The sequence below is a fragment of the Microtus pennsylvanicus genome, chromosome 14 (assembly GCF_037038515.1).
Source record: "Microtus pennsylvanicus isolate mMicPen1 chromosome 14, mMicPen1.hap1, whole genome shotgun sequence".
In the NCBI taxonomy this organism is placed as follows: domain Eukaryota; kingdom Metazoa; phylum Chordata; class Mammalia; order Rodentia; family Cricetidae; genus Microtus; species Microtus pennsylvanicus.
The window spans coordinates 8,962,460-8,978,610 of NC_134592.1; the positions used below are offsets into that span (position 1 = coordinate 8,962,460).

A 16,151-nucleotide genomic window follows, 5' to 3' on the forward strand; every position below is an offset into this window, starting at 1 on the left:
TATAGACTCTTAATATTAATGTTCCTACCTGTCATCAGGTGCCAACAGGAGGATCAATAATGTTTCTGTCAGCCACCACTGGGTCTGTACTGACATCATGGCATCCAAGGAAGTCACCATCATGGCCAACTTCTGCTATCACGTCGGATGCCTCTCTGGACGGGACAGGTAGAGAAGAAAATAGAAATATTGAGACTTTCTCTTCCTGTAGACTCACAATGTCTACCTTTTAATCGGAGTTGCATACAAGCTTTCTCTCTAAGGTACTGGGCTCATCATTCTGCATATTAAAGTAGATGGTCAACCTCAGGCTGACAAAAATACAAGGCAGACCACATGCTGCATGATTCTTGATTCTACGTAGTATTTTCACATAGCTATCCATCCCAAAATCCACTGTCCACAACGAATGGGCATGTGCCTATGGGCCGCTATCCACAGCTTAGCCCTTAAAGCAGGCATTGGGATTGACCTCAGATTTCTGGATACTTGGCATTCATCGAGTATCACTCAAATGCCACCAGATCTCATCATCGGTCGTGGATGGGCCCCCTCTCTCCATGACCTTCTACCTCCTACAGGGCTTGATTACATGGGTGCTCTGTAGAACACAGTGATCACAGAATTGAATACATTTCTCTTGGTTTTTCTCAACAGGTTCCCATCAAAGCCTGTCATAGTTATTACGTTTTGGAATGTAGAATTATAAACTCAGTACTGCAACTGCACTTACCTCTAATCTTGACTCAATGATCCTCAGACGGTTTCTTCTCATTCTTCAGGGCTCTAGGCTCTCACAGTACCACAGTGGTTTGAGTGGGGTCTCGATCTCAGCATGCTGGTACCATCAGTCGGGTCAGCCTTACTAAAAAGTATAAAGCAAAGGATGGAGAGACCATGATGAGAATGTTGGCTATTATGCAATACCCTCTTGTTTTCCTAGGCTGCATCTCTTAGGTCTCTTAACAGAGAACACTAATTTCTGGCCATTTCCAAGAGAAAATGACTGGTATTCTTCCAAGTAAAGTGTTATGTCCTACATCAAGACAGCACCTGATCTCCTGCACCTTTCACAAGGCCTGTGGAGACACATGACCAAGGTTTCTCCACTCTGGAAACTCCAATTTCCCAGGGACGTTGTTCTACTCTTGCCCAGCACCCATCCAATGTTCCCTCGGTCAACTACCTTAGACCTGATTCTACTTCTGGTCTTGCTCTTTCCTCCCAGACCAGTAACTACATTAAAGGAAAGTTGGGCCAAGGTAGATTGCTCTCTGCCTGAACTCAGATATCTGTTCACATGGCTGTCACCGAGAAACACTCAGACGCCACCAGATCTCTTCGTTGGTCCCTGGTTGGCTGCTCTGTCTGGAGCCATCGGGATTGGCTCACTCACTGCTCAGTGTGGCAGCTCTAGAGGCCACACTAGAGGAACCTACTCTTCTGAGACCTCACCACTTGCGTTTAAAGTCTGCGGTGAGCTCAATGCTATTTTCTGCGCCCTGCTTGGCATAAGGCTCTTAACATGACCAATCCTACCTGTCATCAGGTGCCAACAGGAGGATCAATACTGTTGTTGTCCACTACCATGCACTCTTTACTGATACCATGGCTTCTCAGGAAAACATGATCATGGCCAACTTCTGCCATCATGTCAGTTACTTCTCTGGAGGGGACAAGGTAGAGAAGGGAATAGAAATATGGAGACTTCCTCTTCACGAAGCCTCACACTGTCTACCTCTCAAGGTGACTTGCATACAAGCTTTCTCTCTAAGGAAATGGGGTTATACTGAGAATATTAAAGTAGATGTTCAACCTCAGGCTGACAAAAATACAAGGCAGACCACAGCTGCACGACTCTTGATTCTAAGTAGCATTTTCGCACTGCTATGCAGCCCATAATCTACGGTACACAAGGAACGGGCATGTGCCTATGGACCACCATCCACAGCTTAGTACATTAAAGCACGCATCAGGATTGACCTCAGATTTCCGGAACTTGGCATTCATCGAGTATCACTCCAATGCCACCAGATCTCATCATCAGTCGTGGATGGGCCCCCTCTCTCCCTGATCTACTGCAGGGCTGGATTTCTTATAACACAGTGATTACATAATGGGATACATTACTTTTTGGACTCTGTTAGTGGAAAAATATCGAAGGTCAATGCACACACCTATAATCTGGTCCCAAATGAAGGTAAGATGCTCGCCTCTCAGTCTTCAGTGCTCCGGGCTACCACAGGACAACAGTGGTTTGAATGGGTTCCCATCTCAGCATGCTGGCACCATCAGACATGTTGGCCTGTCTAAAGGCTACAGAGCAAAGGATTGAGAGACCATGATGAGAATGTTGGCCATTATTCAGTGTCTTCTTTTTTACCTATGTTGCAGCTCTTTGGTCTATTCATGGGGGCACTAATTTCTTGCCATTTCCAAGAAGAAGTGACTGGCACTTGTCCATGTAAAGCTTGCTGTCCTGCATTGGACAGCACTTCATATCACTCCTTCCTTCCACAAGGCTACGGAGAATCTCGGATGAGATTTTCTCCACTCAGGAACCCATAATGCCCCAACCATTTTCTTGCAAACAAGCCTAGCTGCCAGCCATATCCCCTTGGATAATGGGCTTGGACCTATTTCCAGGCTAGCCTGCTCTCTTCTCTGACAAAGAACTCAGGAAGCACCAAAAGCAGTCAAAGAGAAATTGGTCTGTGCCTGACCTCAGATATCGGTTCATATGGCTGTCATAGAGAAACACTCAGACGCCACCAGATCTCATCATCGGTCCCTATTTGGCTGCTCTGTCAGGAGCCATCGGGAAAGGCTCACTCACTGCTCAGTGTGGCAGCTCAGGAGTCCACACTAGAAGAACCTACTCTGCACTGGAAGACCTCACCACATACCCTAAAAGCCCGCAGTGAGTTCACTATTTTCCGTACCCTGCCTGCCAAAAGGTTTTGATGTAACCGGTCCTACCTGTCATCAGGTGCCAACAGGAGGATCAATCAGTTTTTGTCATCCACGGTGGGCTGTGAAATGACACCATGGCATCCTGGGATATCACCATCATGGCCAACTTCTCCTATCACTTCGGTTGCCTCTCTGGAATGGACAAGGCAAAAGGGAATAGAAATATTTAGACTTTCTCTTCTCAGAGATTCATAATTGCAACCCCTTTCAAGGGGGGTGGCATACAAGCTTTCTCTCTAAGGAATTGGGCTTATGATTGGGAATAATAAAGTCCACGTAAGGCTGATAAAAATACAAGGCAGACCACAGGCGGCATGGCTCTTGATTCTAAGTAATATTTGCAAATAACCATCCAGCCCACAATCCACAGGTCCACAAGGAACAGGCATGTGATTATGGGCTTCCATCCACAGCTTAGCATGTTAATGAGAGCATCGGGATTGACCTCAGATTTCTGGATAGTAGGCGTTCATCGAGTATCACACAAACGCCACCAGATCTCATCATCGGTCGTGGATGGGCCCCCTCTCTCCCTGAACTCCTGCAGGGCTGGATCTCCTAGGTGCTCGATTGAATGCAGTGATCACATAATGAGATACATTACTTTCTGAACTCTGTTAAAGTAAAATCACATAAGGTCAATGCACACACCTCAAATCTGGTCCCAAATGGAGGTCAGATGGTATCCTCTAAGTCTTCAAAGCTCTGGGCTCACACAGAGACCTACATGGTTTGAATGGTTTCCCACTTCATTAAATGACACCTCAGAATTGTTGGTCATTCTGAAGGGTAGAGAACAAAGGATTGAGAAATCCTCATGAGAGTGTTGGCAATTATTCAATGTTTTCTTCTATACCTAAGGTGCACCTCTTTAGTTTCTTCAAAGAGAAACAAATTTCTTGCCATTATCACAAAAAAATGGCTGGCACTTTTCTAAGTAAAGCACGCTACCTGTATTGGGACAGCACCTCGTACCACTGCTTTGTTGCACGAGGCCTGTGGGAACTCCTGAAAGAGATTTTCTCCACTCAGGAACCCATAATGTCCTACTTGTTTTCTTGCAAACCAGCCTAGCCTCCCGCCATATCCCTGGGCTAAGGTACTTAGACCTGATTCCAAATTAGCCCTGCTCTTTCCTCTTGAACAATAACTAAGGGACTCCATAGGTGGTCAAAGAAAGATTGCTCTGTGAATGACCTCAGATATCTGTTCACATGGCTGTCATAGAGAAACACTCAGACGCCACCAGATCTCATCATCGGTCCCTGGTTGGCCGCTCTGTCTGGAGCCATCGGGATTGGCTCACTCACTGCTCAGTGTGGCAGCTCGGGAGTCCACACTAAAGGAACCTACTCTGCACTGGAAGACCTCACCATATGCTCTAAAAGCCCACAGTGAGTTCACTGCCATTTTCCGTGTCCTGCCTGCCATAAGGCTTTTGCAGTGAGGGTTCCTACCTGTCACCAGGTGTCAACGAGAGGATTAATGAAGCTGCTGTCTGTCACCAGGGGCTTCTTTACTGACACCATGGCATACCGGGATATCACCATCATGCACAAGTTCTGTCACCACTTTGGTTGCCATTCTGGATGGGACAATGCAGAGAAGGAAATAGAAATATTGAGACTTTCTTTTCACGTAGATCCACACTGTCTACCTATCAAGGGCTATAGCATACATCTTTCTCTCTAAGGAACTGGCCTTTTCATTGCGAATATTAAAATAGATGGTCAACCAGAGGCCAACAAAAATACAAGGCAGACGACAGGCTGCATGACCCTTGAGTCTAAGCAGTATTTTCGCACTGCTATCCAGCTCATAATTCACAGTGCCAATGGGAAGGCATGTGCCTATAGGCCTCCATCCACAGCACATTTATGCAGGCATTGCATATGACCTCAGAATTCTGGATATTTGGCGTTCATCGAGAGTATCACTCCAACGCCACCAGATCTCATCATCGGTCGTGGATGTGCCCCCTCTCTCCCTAGGCTCCTGCAGGGCTGGATTTCATGGGTGCTCTGTAGAACACAGTGATCACAGAATTGAATACATTTCTCTTGGTTTTTCTCAACGGGTTCCCATCAAAACCTGTCTTTCTCATTACTTTCTGGACTCTAGAATTATAAAACTCATTAATGCACTTACCTCTAATCTTGACTCAATGATCCTCAGACGGTTTCTTCTCATTCTTCAGGGCTCTAGGCTCTCACAGTACCACAGTGGTTTGAGTGGGGTCTCGATGTCAGCATGCTGGTAACGTCAGTCGGGTCAGCCTTTCTGAAAGGTTCAAAGCAGAGGATGGAGAGACCATGATGAGAATGTTGGTCATTAGTCAATGCCCTCTTGTTTTCCTAGGCAGCATGTCTGAGGTCTCTTCACAGGGATCAATGATTTCTGGTCATTTCCAAGACAAAATGCCAGGTACTCTTCCAAGTAGAGTGTCCTGTCCTGCATCAAGACAGCACCTCATATCCTTCAGCTTTCACAAGGCCTGTGGAGACACATGGCCATGATTTTCTCCAATCAGGAAATTTCCCTTTCCCAGGTACTTTGTTGTAATCTTGCCTAACACTCAGCCATGTTCTCTTGGTCAACTACCTGGGAACTGATTCCAGGACTGGTCCCGTTCATTCATCCCAGACCACTATCTTGGGTAGAATCAAAGTTGGGTCATGGTAGACTGATCTGTGCCTGACCTCAGATATCTGTTCACATGGCTGTCATCGAGAAACACTCAGATGCCACCAGATCTCATCATCGGTCCCTGTTTGGCTGCTCTGTCTGGAGTCTCATGATAGCTCAGTGTGGCAGCTCGGTAGGCAAAACTAGAGGAACCTACTCTGCACTGGGAGACCTCACTACTTGCCCTTAAAGCCCGCACTGCTATATTCAGTGTCCTGCCTTACATAAGGCTTGATGTGACCGTTCCTACCTGTCAATAGGGGCCAAAAGGAAGATCAATACTGTCAGCCATCATGGAATAGGTACTAACACCATGATATCCCAGGAAATCATGAAAATGGATAACTTCCACCATCACTTCATCTCTGGAGGGAACAAGAGAGAAAAGGGAATAGAAATATTGAGACTTTCTCTTCCGGAGACCCACAATGTCTACCTTTAAGGGGAGTTCTAACCAAACTTTCTCTCTAAAGTATGGGCTCATCATCCTGCATATTAAAGTAGATGTTCAACCTCAGGCTGACAAAAATACAAGCAGACAACAGGCTGCACGACTCTTGATTCTAAGTAGCATTTTCGCACTGCTATGCAGCCCACAATCTACGGTACACAAGGAACAGGCATGTGCCTATGGGCCGCCATCCACAGCTTAGTACATTAAAGCACGCATCGGGATTGACCTCAGATTTCTGGAACTTGGCATTCATCGAGTACCACTCAAACGCCACCAGATCTCATCATTGGTCGTGGATGGGCCCCTCTCTTCCTGACCTCCTGCAGCTGGATTTCATGGGTGCTCTGTGGAACACAGTGATGACAGAATTGAATACATTTCTCTTGGTTTTTCTCAACGGGTTCCCATCAAAACCTGTCTTAGTCATTACTTTCTGGAGTCTAGAATTATAAAACTCATTAATGCAACTGCTCTTACCTCTAATCTTGACTCAATGATCCTCAGACGGTTTCTTCTCCTTCTTCAGGTCTCTAGGCTCTTACAGTACCACAGTGGTTTGAGTGTGGTCTCGATCTCAGCACTCTGGTACCATCAGTTGGGTCAGCCTTCCTGAAGGATACAGAGCAGAGGAAGGAGAGACCATGATGATTATGTTGGTCATTAGTCAATGCCCTCTTGTTCTCCTAGGCTGCATCTCTTTGGTCTTTTCACAGGAAGCACTGATTTCTGGACATTTCCTAGAGAAAATTACTGGTACTCTTCCAAGTAAAGTGTCCTGTCCTGCATCAAGACAGCACCTCATATCCTGCACCTTTCACAATGCCTGTGAAGACATATGCCCATGATTTTCTCCACTCAGGAATTTCTACTTTCCCAAGGACTTTCTTCTAATCTTGCCCAGCATCCATCATATTCCCTTGGTCAACTACCTAGGTACTGATTCCAGTTCTTGTCCTGCTCTTTCCTCCCAGAATAATAACTTTGGTAAAAGGAAAGTCAGGCCATCGTAGACTGCTTTGTGCCTTACCTCAGATATCTGTTCACATGGCAGTCATTGAGACACACTCAGACGCCACCAGATCTCATCATTGGTCCCTGGTTGGCTGCTCTGTCCAGAGCCATCGGGATTGGCTCACTCACTACTCAGTGTGGCAGCTCGGGAGTCCACACTAGAGGAACCTACTCTGCACTGGGAAACCTAACCACCTGCCCTTATAGCCCGCCGTGAATTCACTGCTATTTTCTGTGCCCTTCCTCACCATGAAGCTTTTAAGTGGACTTTCCTTACCTCTTCTTATGGTCTGCAAGAGGATCAATGCTGTAGTTGTCAGCTACTATGTGCTCTGGACTGATGTCTCTCTTTTCTTGAAATCTTAACAGACTTGTAGTCTGTCTGCCATTTTAGCATATCTGTTTAGTAGAAGTTATAGAATCCAATTTAAATATTGAAACTTCCCTTCTCAAATCCCCTCCCCATTCTTATTTTAATTTGTTTTCTTTTGCCTGTCCTGTAGACCAGAATTTCCTTAAACTGAGACTGAGGTAAATTCATGGCTAATCACTTTCTTCACTACCCAGCTCCTGTGGATAATCTGTTTTTCCAGTTTTCTACTCTTTATGTACTTTGGTAATATCATTTTAGCTACCTCCTTCCATTCAGTTAATTCAATTTTGTATATCTGTCTAGTTAACTTTAAGTCATGTCAAGTGCATGAGCCGAAGATTAACAAGTGTTGGTTTTCTGCATAGCTGCCTCTGTCGCTTGACACTGTATGCTGCCATATTCTCTGGGCTTTTATTTCTATCTCTCCTTTATTCATCAATCATCATTCAAATGCCAGCAAAATATATCAATACTTTCATAGACGGTCCCTTCTCCTTCACGTCTGCCTTGAATTATTGATTATTTCTATGATAAACTCATATAGTACCAAAATATTAAAAGGCTAGTCAATTACCCTCCAAACTATAGAGACTTTATGCAACAGAGATGTCATCTTTTCTATGTTGCAGATAGTTTGCCAGTATCATAGTAAGCGTGACGTGATAGGAAACCTGTAATTCCATGACACTACACTGATGGTAAGCTCCACCAGGAGAAGCCTGCTGCTCTTGTCTACCCTCAGCTGTGTCCAGCACTGTCCCTCCAGGCGACTGTGCATGGAGAAGCTTGGGAGTCATTTGAAAGCATTTCTTAGGGTGTTTAGACCACATTAATGCACTCCTCCATTGCTCTTTGATGTTTTCTTACATTGAACTATTTACGCATTATATCATTATTTGCAAATTATTTATATTATCTTTTACAAAATGACCTACTTCCAACTAAGCAAGAAGACGGACATTATCTATAATTTTCGCTATCCCATCTTTACACAAAATAATGATTCACATGACCCTTGCTTCTTTTTGAAATATGTTGGTATACTGTAGTGTGTTTTTGTCTTGTTCCTTATGTTTATAATTAGAGTAATCTTCCCTCTTTCCTCTTTTTCTATGCTTTTCTATTTTTATTGTTTGACTGATATTCAAGATATAATGAATTAAATTAAAACATGAAATAGGTGACCATGGAGCGCACACCTGCCGCCAGATGGACCTCTGAGACTGATTCATGAGTATCATCCTGGACTCCTACCAACTAATTTAATGTTGACTGTTTATTTAATACTTTATTCATTAATTACAATGGAAATCTCCATTATCCTTCCCGAACACTGAAAGAGGATAGAACCTCCTCCTGTGCAAAGAAACAGCTCAGACTAATTTTCGTTCTGTGATGAGCATTGGTCTTACAGGCATATCCAATTCAATGTTCTAATTCATGACAATTTAATTTGTTTCATCAATCACAATTGACCTAATGAAATCATATTTCACATAATTGTTTATATACTTATTTATCTGTGTTGGGAATGAGAGCCGTGGAAACAGTAGGAGATGTTTAGTGTTCTAAGTATCCAGCTAAGGACATCAGGCTTTGGTGCTGAGGCATCTCACTGCCCCATACCCCTCACTGCTAAACAGGGCAGTAAACAGCCTTCACAGACCACCTAAATCATGTCAGTACAACCAGATAGCACTCACATTGGCTCTATGCTCTAACACAGGCAACTGGTCAGCTGGTGACCATGGAAGATGGTGTGATCCCCATAGGAATGCCCACTCTAGGGAGCGCAACTGATAGAGGAAGAGAGGCAGAAATGGGAAACATCCTTTCCTAACTTTGATTATTCACTTTTCTGTGTGTGGCATCTCTGATCACCAGACACCTAGGCCTGTCATTTGACATGCAGATGCTGACAGTTGTCATCCATCAGGCCACTTAGAGCCCACTCTACTGATTCCTGTTTATCTGATTGTTTTTTACTAGATAAACATAAAGTTTTTGAGCTTTGTATCAATTACTATTTAACTTTAAATTTATAGGTTTTCGAATGCAAATTATACCCGTGCATATGGTGCATAATAATAACAACAGTGTAGCTAACTGTTTTGTTTTATCCAAAACTTTTTTTTTAAAATTTGAGTCCAGCATGTAAGAAGCACACATATTACTGTAGATTAGTTTGTTATTTGCTGCCTAAGTTTGACTTGTGTGTGCTAAATACAACGCGACAGGTGTATGGGAACTATAATCATCATTAACACACTAGTTTCCCTAAATCTTTTCTAAAAGATCTAGATTCAAATGCTGCCACCCCGAGTATAGCTGTGATACAGACCTAGAATAATGCCTGTGTTAATATAAATCTTAACATTGTTTTCGTATTTTGTGTATGCACTACTCAGGTAAGGTTCATCTGGAAGCTCGATTACACTAGTAACAAAAGAAGGTAGAGAGAAACGTTCTGCCCTTTAAACATGTAGTGGGGTCTCCCACATAGTCCATGCAAACTTAGACAAGAACTAAGATTACCCCCCAACACGCACAACGTCACTTTCCCAGCTTCTAGTGGCAATATAACACAGACCACCTAAGTTTAAAAATACCCGGTGGTTTCGTGGAAGGGAACCACCGGGAACAGAGCACACTTAGATATCCTATCCTTTGCCTCTTTAGTACACCTTATATTTAAAAAGTCATTTAGGCCACCATTCACTGACACTTTAAAATAGATTTTTGTTGTTCCTTTAAGAAACTACCAAAATGCCACACATCTAGAACATGATCACTCTGCTATGGTTTCCATGGGAAACACTGCCCTAGGTTCATGTGTTTGAACACTTGGTGTCCAGTTGGAGGTGATGTTATGAGGTGACACCGGGGAAACTGAGGTCCCCTTTGATGGTTAATCAGTCAAATTAAGGATGGAAGAGCCAGGATGATTTTATCAGAGAAAAAAATAACCACAAAACCCCTCAAGACAAGCTGTAAACTTCAGCAGCTGCTGGAGGCAGAGAGGGAGAAGGCCAGCTCTGTGCCCATAAGCTGGTATGGCAGTCAAATCCATGAGAGACCAGTGGCCACATGATAGGAGGAAGACTTTAAAGAAGGGAGCTCAAAATCATCATCCATCCAGGATTGGACCTGTTTCACTCTATGGCTTCTACTTTGTCTACCAATTTAATCACTAAGTCACTTGTCTTGCAAAGAGCTTTCTAATGTCAGTGTATTTGCTCTGATAATGAATCTGTTTTCTGTATCTGTGTGACTCGCTATGCTACTACATATGGACTGTAGGTATTACATATACATGGTTAGATTTTACATTGTCCATTGATAGAAAGCATAACCTTCGATGTCATCTACACAATGAAAAAACGTAACCACCGCTTACCCTTGTCCCAAGATCTAAGCTAGCAATATGACTAAAGAACAGGGACTGTGGAATATGCAGACATCTCCCTGGGAGTAGCAACTCCTGGGAACACAGAAAGGAACAAGGGATAAAAAGTGACTTTCTCTTCCACAGGTACTTCCTTGCATTTATCATTTCTGTGGGACCTCAGAGCTTCAGACACATACCATTCATCATCTGAAACGCATGTACTGGCAGTTACGGTCACTGGTGGAGGGACAAGCCAATTTCTCTTTATTCTTATCTACAATGTTTGCTTAGTAATCCATTAATCCACCAGTGATACGTCTTGAAGCCCATATATGAAGACTATGCTATCTGGGATATAATACCCACAGACTTTGGTTATCTAAGGTCAGCTTTTCGGTACATCAGTTACTCAGTTAAAATATTCATCCTAGGCCCCAAATGAGTGCGCTGGACCTTCTATCTCCGCATATTTTTAAAACAGAGAGTAAGCTGTCCATGAAAAACAAAGCAAGATCTATACCTATTCCTCACCCTGATGTCCGGATTCCAGTGAGAAAGCACAACTGAACGCCAGCCATGGACAATCCTAGCCCCAGCTCAGATGATTCCATCGGGAAGAACACAGAGCGTGCAGAAAAACATAAAAAACAAAAAGCTGGGGACATTCTCTTCACAGACCTTTGGTTTTTAGCTTTGCTGTCAGAATTGACTCATTCACTCATTTAAATTAATGATGTAAGCTTTTACCTAAACAAAAGATGTAGAAACAAATTTAACACAGCCCCACATCCAGACGATAAACAAGGCCTGACGATCTAGTGCCTATGGTAACTGAGGATGGAAGTGTAGGAGGTACACTCACTGCCCACTGCGCCTCACTGTTTTCACAACAACATATCCAAGTGTCTCTAACACACTGCAGGTTTATATTTGACTAATACATCAGTAATTGATGGAATTATGGTTCCATTGCTTAATTCTAATGTCATAAGCAACAATTACCAACATAGGCGCCAGCCTTCGGCTCCTTAAAACTTTCTAACTATGTCCACATGAGTGGTTCTCAAACTTCCTAACGCTGCAACGCTTTGATTCAGTTCCTCATGTTGCGGTGTCTCCCAACCATGAAATTATTTTCATTGTTACCTTAGAACTGTAATTTTGCTACTGTTATGAATCATAATGTAAATGTCTGATATACACCATATCTGATATGCACTCCCAAAGGGGCTTGCAACCTACAGGGTGAGAACTACTTTGCGAAGGCATCTCACAGGCATATCAGACATGTAGTCCCTATGATAGGGTCATTCAATCCCCAAAGGATGTATGACCCACAGGATGAGAACCACTAGAGGATATCTTCTACCAAGAAAAAGACGATCGTCCATTTTTGTTAGCTACTAGAGTCCAGATGTGTTTCATGTACTGTGTGAGGCTCTCTCAACACCCGCTCTCATCTTTGCTTCATACTTTAACCTATCTTTTACTTGAATTTATTTTATTCTAAGCTAATAATTATAGTAAATCAATAAAATAGCCTGATCCACAAAAGTGAACATGACGTTGGACAGCTTAACATCTGTCTGTGGAATCCTAGCCACTTGAGATTTTATCTTTTGTTAATTGGCCTCAGCGTGGCAGCGATCAATCAGGAACGACAGCAGCCGACATCAATCTCTCATTAAGCTCCAGCTAAGTTTTATTTGGATGAGCGGTGTCCCATGCTATCTGTCACATTCCTTTATCCCCTCATGAGCTAATGGCTACTCAAATCTATCCCCTATCGGCACCCAAAGACAGCAGCACAGGGACTATGGGAGCGCAGGCGTCTCTGGCACAGATGCGTTATTTCCTTTTCATCCAGACACACAAGGTGGTTGGACTATAAGGCAATTCTATGGGTTTGTTGTTGTTTTTTATGAATCTCCATGCTGTTTTCTGTGATTTTCTACTAAATTCACATTCCCATCAACAGTGTGTACAGGAAACCCTCTATTTACCCCTTTACTTATCATTGCTAAACTTTCTTGATAACAGCTTCCTTACTGGAGTGAGGGGGTCTTGCTGTGGTTCTGATTTGCATTCCTCTGGTGGTTGATCATGAGGGGCATTCTTTCATAGACTGCTTGACTGAGACATACATACTTCTGTCTATTAAAAATCATTTACTGTTTGCTATTCTTTTGCTATTGAGTTTTAGGCTCCTTATTTACCCTGGATATAAGTTTCATGTTCAGTACTTTCAGCCATCAGGTAGAATGGCATGCTGTAATTTTTAGTGATATGCATGGCACTGGAGATGATCACACTGAAGAAGATAGGCTAAGCACAGAAAGACAAATACAATATGGTCTCGTTCTTGTGGGACGTGAAAGAGTTCATCTACTGGGAGCTGAGAGTGTAGTGATGGTTACCAGATGGGTTAGTAGGAGAAGAGAATGGAGAAAAGTTGCTGTTATAGTTCAATGACCTTCGGAAACCCTGGGCTGTTATATACTGCAGAGAAAGTCTTGTTCATAGTTTCTTAATATCTCAAAGGAGTAGAAAAGAAGACAGCAGAATTTCAGGATAATAAGGAAATTATTGTGGGGGGTATGGATATGCTTAACCTTCCTGAAAAATTACACTAGGTAAGCATGTATCAGAATGTCACTTTGATCATAACAATCTGTTTGGTTTCAGACAAAATAAGAGAAAACAAAGACAGCATCGAGTTGCTTCATTTTTCTTCTATCCCCCTCCCCCAACTACTGTTAAAACCATCAGGGCATAGTTACCTCATTGTCTACTTCTTCTAAAGAAAACAATTAACATAACACCATGGCTACTTTTAATCAGTTAAGCAAGGAAAATAAGCCTGGTGGCTGCTACTCACTTTGCAGGCACACAGCACAGCAGGGAGCGACAGAGAAGGGCGGTTTTTGTTCAGCACCTCCATCTGGGGAGTACAAAGCAGAGCAAAGAGCTGGACATGGTCTCTCCAGTGACTCATGTTTCTACCATTCTTTAGCATAACCTTCTACGTGCTCACTGCAAATGTATTTATTTTCTCCTTAAAGAACTTCAAATTTATAATTGACATATTGTAATGGTTGAAGATTTCTTGTCAACATCATTTTAGTGCAGGATTATAATACAATTGATCAATTTCTGCTGAAATTGTGCCAAATGAATAAAATTCCAGCACTCCCATATAGGGAGACCTCAATAGAAAAAAAAATATCTAATACCTATATCCTGATTGCATAAATGTACACATTTGTAATTTCTTCATCTCTGTTCATCTGTATACTTGTTTATTCAATCTTCTTTGATGTTTTTATAATAATAAAAAGTCAGACATAAAACAGTGATAGTGGTTGCTGTCGAATGAGGTAGCATTAGATGCTGAATGGTTCTCCTTTCTCTAACACTTACTATTTTTGTGTATTGTTTGATGAACCAAGAGAAATATATAAACTACACAATGCAAGACAAATATGAATTAATGTCCCTAAATTCATCTACAGATTGAACCTGTTAACCCCTAGACTGTTTTGGTTATTGCCTTCATTTCTTACTGTAAGGAATAATCCCTAAATACTTCTAATAACCTTATATTATAGATGATCTCTTTTGATACCTTTGACGGTTTTTTTAGATTAAAATATGCTTTCCTAAAATACAGCAAAAAAAGAACATTAACTACTGCTCACAATGAATAGTAGGGATATGAGCAACAAAGAGGGGAGTCACATAAGAATCCATCCTCTATAGGGCATCTATCCTGAAAAGTACGTAACAGAACAGAAGATGAAAAATTAACAATCTTCTCCTCCAGCCCTGCTTATCACTTCATCCATTGTGTTAGACCTCAGAGTTCTAGACACATGCCATTCATCCTCTGCAACTCGTTCGCTGATAGCTGTCATCACTGGTCCAGGGAAGGCCCAATATCCCTTCCCTTATATTTCTATAGTATGTGCCTCTATTAAGTCACTAATACTATTCCTAAAAAGCCTATGACTGGAAAAATCCAAACGAACAAAGCTATTGTAATCCAGACTGATGCTTGGGTACATACACACCTTCAGTTAGTTATCCTTAGCTCTTCATACATATGCTAAGCAGTACAATTATTCATTAGAATCTAAAATGTAAAATGGGTTCAGTTGGTCTTAAATGACTACACTGTAAAATCCTAAAAATACAGTAGATTCCCGACTAAATCAAGCACCCAACCCCAAATAGGAATTATAAATATTACTTACATTTTTCTCCAGGATCCTGAGAGAGATGGACTATGGGGAACGTTACCACGAATAATCCCATCAGCTCACACAGGACCATAGGGAAGAGCCGGGAAAAGAACATATGATTAAAAAAAAATCTAAGATAACAATAATTGAGACTTTCTCCCCATTGGCCCTTTACTTTAATCTTTGGCTTAGTGTGGTGGTTCTCAGCCTTCCGGAAGCTGTCACCCTTTAATACAGCTTTTCATATTGTAATGACCCCAGCCAAAAAATTATTTGCATTGCTACTTTATAGCCATGATTTTGCTACTGTTAGGAATTATAAATATCTGATATGCGACCCCTGTAAAAAGGTTGCAACCCATAGAATAAGAACCAGCTCTTTAGAGTCATTTGTACGATCATTTACTTAACAGTGTGAGGTTTTTGTCTTTGTTTTACTCTTAAGAAAAGAGAATTTTAATTTTTCCCATATATTGAGAACAGTGGCTTCACCATATAGTCTGAACCATCTTGAGCCAAGGAAGGACGAGTAAGAGAATCAGACATCTAAATCAGGATCTTACTGTTTTCTTAACATATTATAATGTTCCAAGTCATGTATTTTCATAGTTAAACAGTATTTCATTAATTGAGTGATTGATATTCTCATTCATCTAATTTTGACACAAAGGCCTGCTTTGAATTTCACCAAGTCTGACTTGAAGACACCTTCTGATGATACAATGAACTGTATTTCTTTTTCATTTAACTCCAGAGTCTGCACGTGTTTTATTCACCCTACAAGGGTCATTGGACAAAGCCACCATCACTGGTTCATGTTTGCCTTTTTACTTATAACACTTCTATTTTTATCCTAAGTGATTAATTAAAGTAAATCAATAAACATGATTCATAAACTCAGAATATGATGTGTGGCGCATCTGACCTGACTGTCTTTCAAAGGGAACCAAAAACCACTGCATATTTTAAAGCACACTGTCTGTCCTCTCTCTGATAAGGTTTTTTTTTTCTTTTCAGTTTTCTGCA

General features: G+C 42.0%; 10 non-coding genes and 1 pseudogene across 10 annotated transcripts; all 11 read right to left on the minus strand.

Annotated features, from left to right (window-relative positions):
• Window positions 1–466: 466 nt before the first annotated feature.
• On the minus strand, window positions 467–541 carry LOC142835346 (small nucleolar RNA SNORD113/SNORD114 family). The gene has a single exon (XR_012907791.1). It is a non-coding gene; the product is annotated as a small nucleolar RNA SNORD113/SNORD114 family (small nucleolar RNA).
• A 736-nt stretch (window positions 542–1,277) lies between these two features.
• On the minus strand, window positions 1,278–1,352 carry LOC142835401 (small nucleolar RNA SNORD113/SNORD114 family). The gene has a single exon (XR_012907833.1). It is a non-coding gene; the product is annotated as a small nucleolar RNA SNORD113/SNORD114 family (small nucleolar RNA).
• Window positions 1,353–1,977: 625 nt separating this feature from the next.
• On the minus strand, window positions 1,978–2,051 carry LOC142835356 (small nucleolar RNA SNORD113/SNORD114 family). The gene has a single exon (XR_012907802.1). It is a non-coding gene; the product is annotated as a small nucleolar RNA SNORD113/SNORD114 family (small nucleolar RNA).
• A 666-nt stretch (window positions 2,052–2,717) lies between these two features.
• LOC142835390 (small nucleolar RNA SNORD113/SNORD114 family) lies at window positions 2,718–2,792 on the minus strand. The gene has a single exon (XR_012907824.1). It is a non-coding gene; the product is annotated as a small nucleolar RNA SNORD113/SNORD114 family (small nucleolar RNA).
• A 620-nt stretch (window positions 2,793–3,412) lies between these two features.
• LOC142835354 (small nucleolar RNA SNORD113/SNORD114 family) lies at window positions 3,413–3,487 on the minus strand. Its single transcript, XR_012907799.1, has one exon. It is a non-coding gene; the product is annotated as a small nucleolar RNA SNORD113/SNORD114 family (small nucleolar RNA).
• A 677-nt stretch (window positions 3,488–4,164) lies between these two features.
• On the minus strand, window positions 4,165–4,239 carry LOC142835376 (small nucleolar RNA SNORD113/SNORD114 family). The gene has a single exon (XR_012907820.1). It is a non-coding gene; the product is annotated as a small nucleolar RNA SNORD113/SNORD114 family (small nucleolar RNA).
• A 625-nt stretch (window positions 4,240–4,864) lies between these two features.
• Window positions 4,865–4,941, minus strand: LOC142835388 (small nucleolar RNA SNORD113/SNORD114 family; annotated as a pseudogene).
• Window positions 4,942–5,666: 725 nt separating this feature from the next.
• LOC142835370 (small nucleolar RNA SNORD113/SNORD114 family) lies at window positions 5,667–5,741 on the minus strand. The gene has a single exon (XR_012907815.1). It is a non-coding gene; the product is annotated as a small nucleolar RNA SNORD113/SNORD114 family (small nucleolar RNA).
• A 591-nt stretch (window positions 5,742–6,332) lies between these two features.
• On the minus strand, window positions 6,333–6,406 carry LOC142835349 (small nucleolar RNA SNORD113/SNORD114 family). The gene has a single exon (XR_012907794.1). It is a non-coding gene; the product is annotated as a small nucleolar RNA SNORD113/SNORD114 family (small nucleolar RNA).
• A 727-nt stretch (window positions 6,407–7,133) lies between these two features.
• On the minus strand, window positions 7,134–7,208 carry LOC142835393 (small nucleolar RNA SNORD113/SNORD114 family). The gene has a single exon (XR_012907826.1). It is a non-coding gene; the product is annotated as a small nucleolar RNA SNORD113/SNORD114 family (small nucleolar RNA).
• A 7,525-nt stretch (window positions 7,209–14,733) lies between these two features.
• Window positions 14,734–14,808, minus strand: LOC142835355 (small nucleolar RNA SNORD113/SNORD114 family). The gene has a single exon (XR_012907801.1). It is a non-coding gene; the product is annotated as a small nucleolar RNA SNORD113/SNORD114 family (small nucleolar RNA).
• Window positions 14,809–16,151: the final 1,343 nt, after the last annotated feature.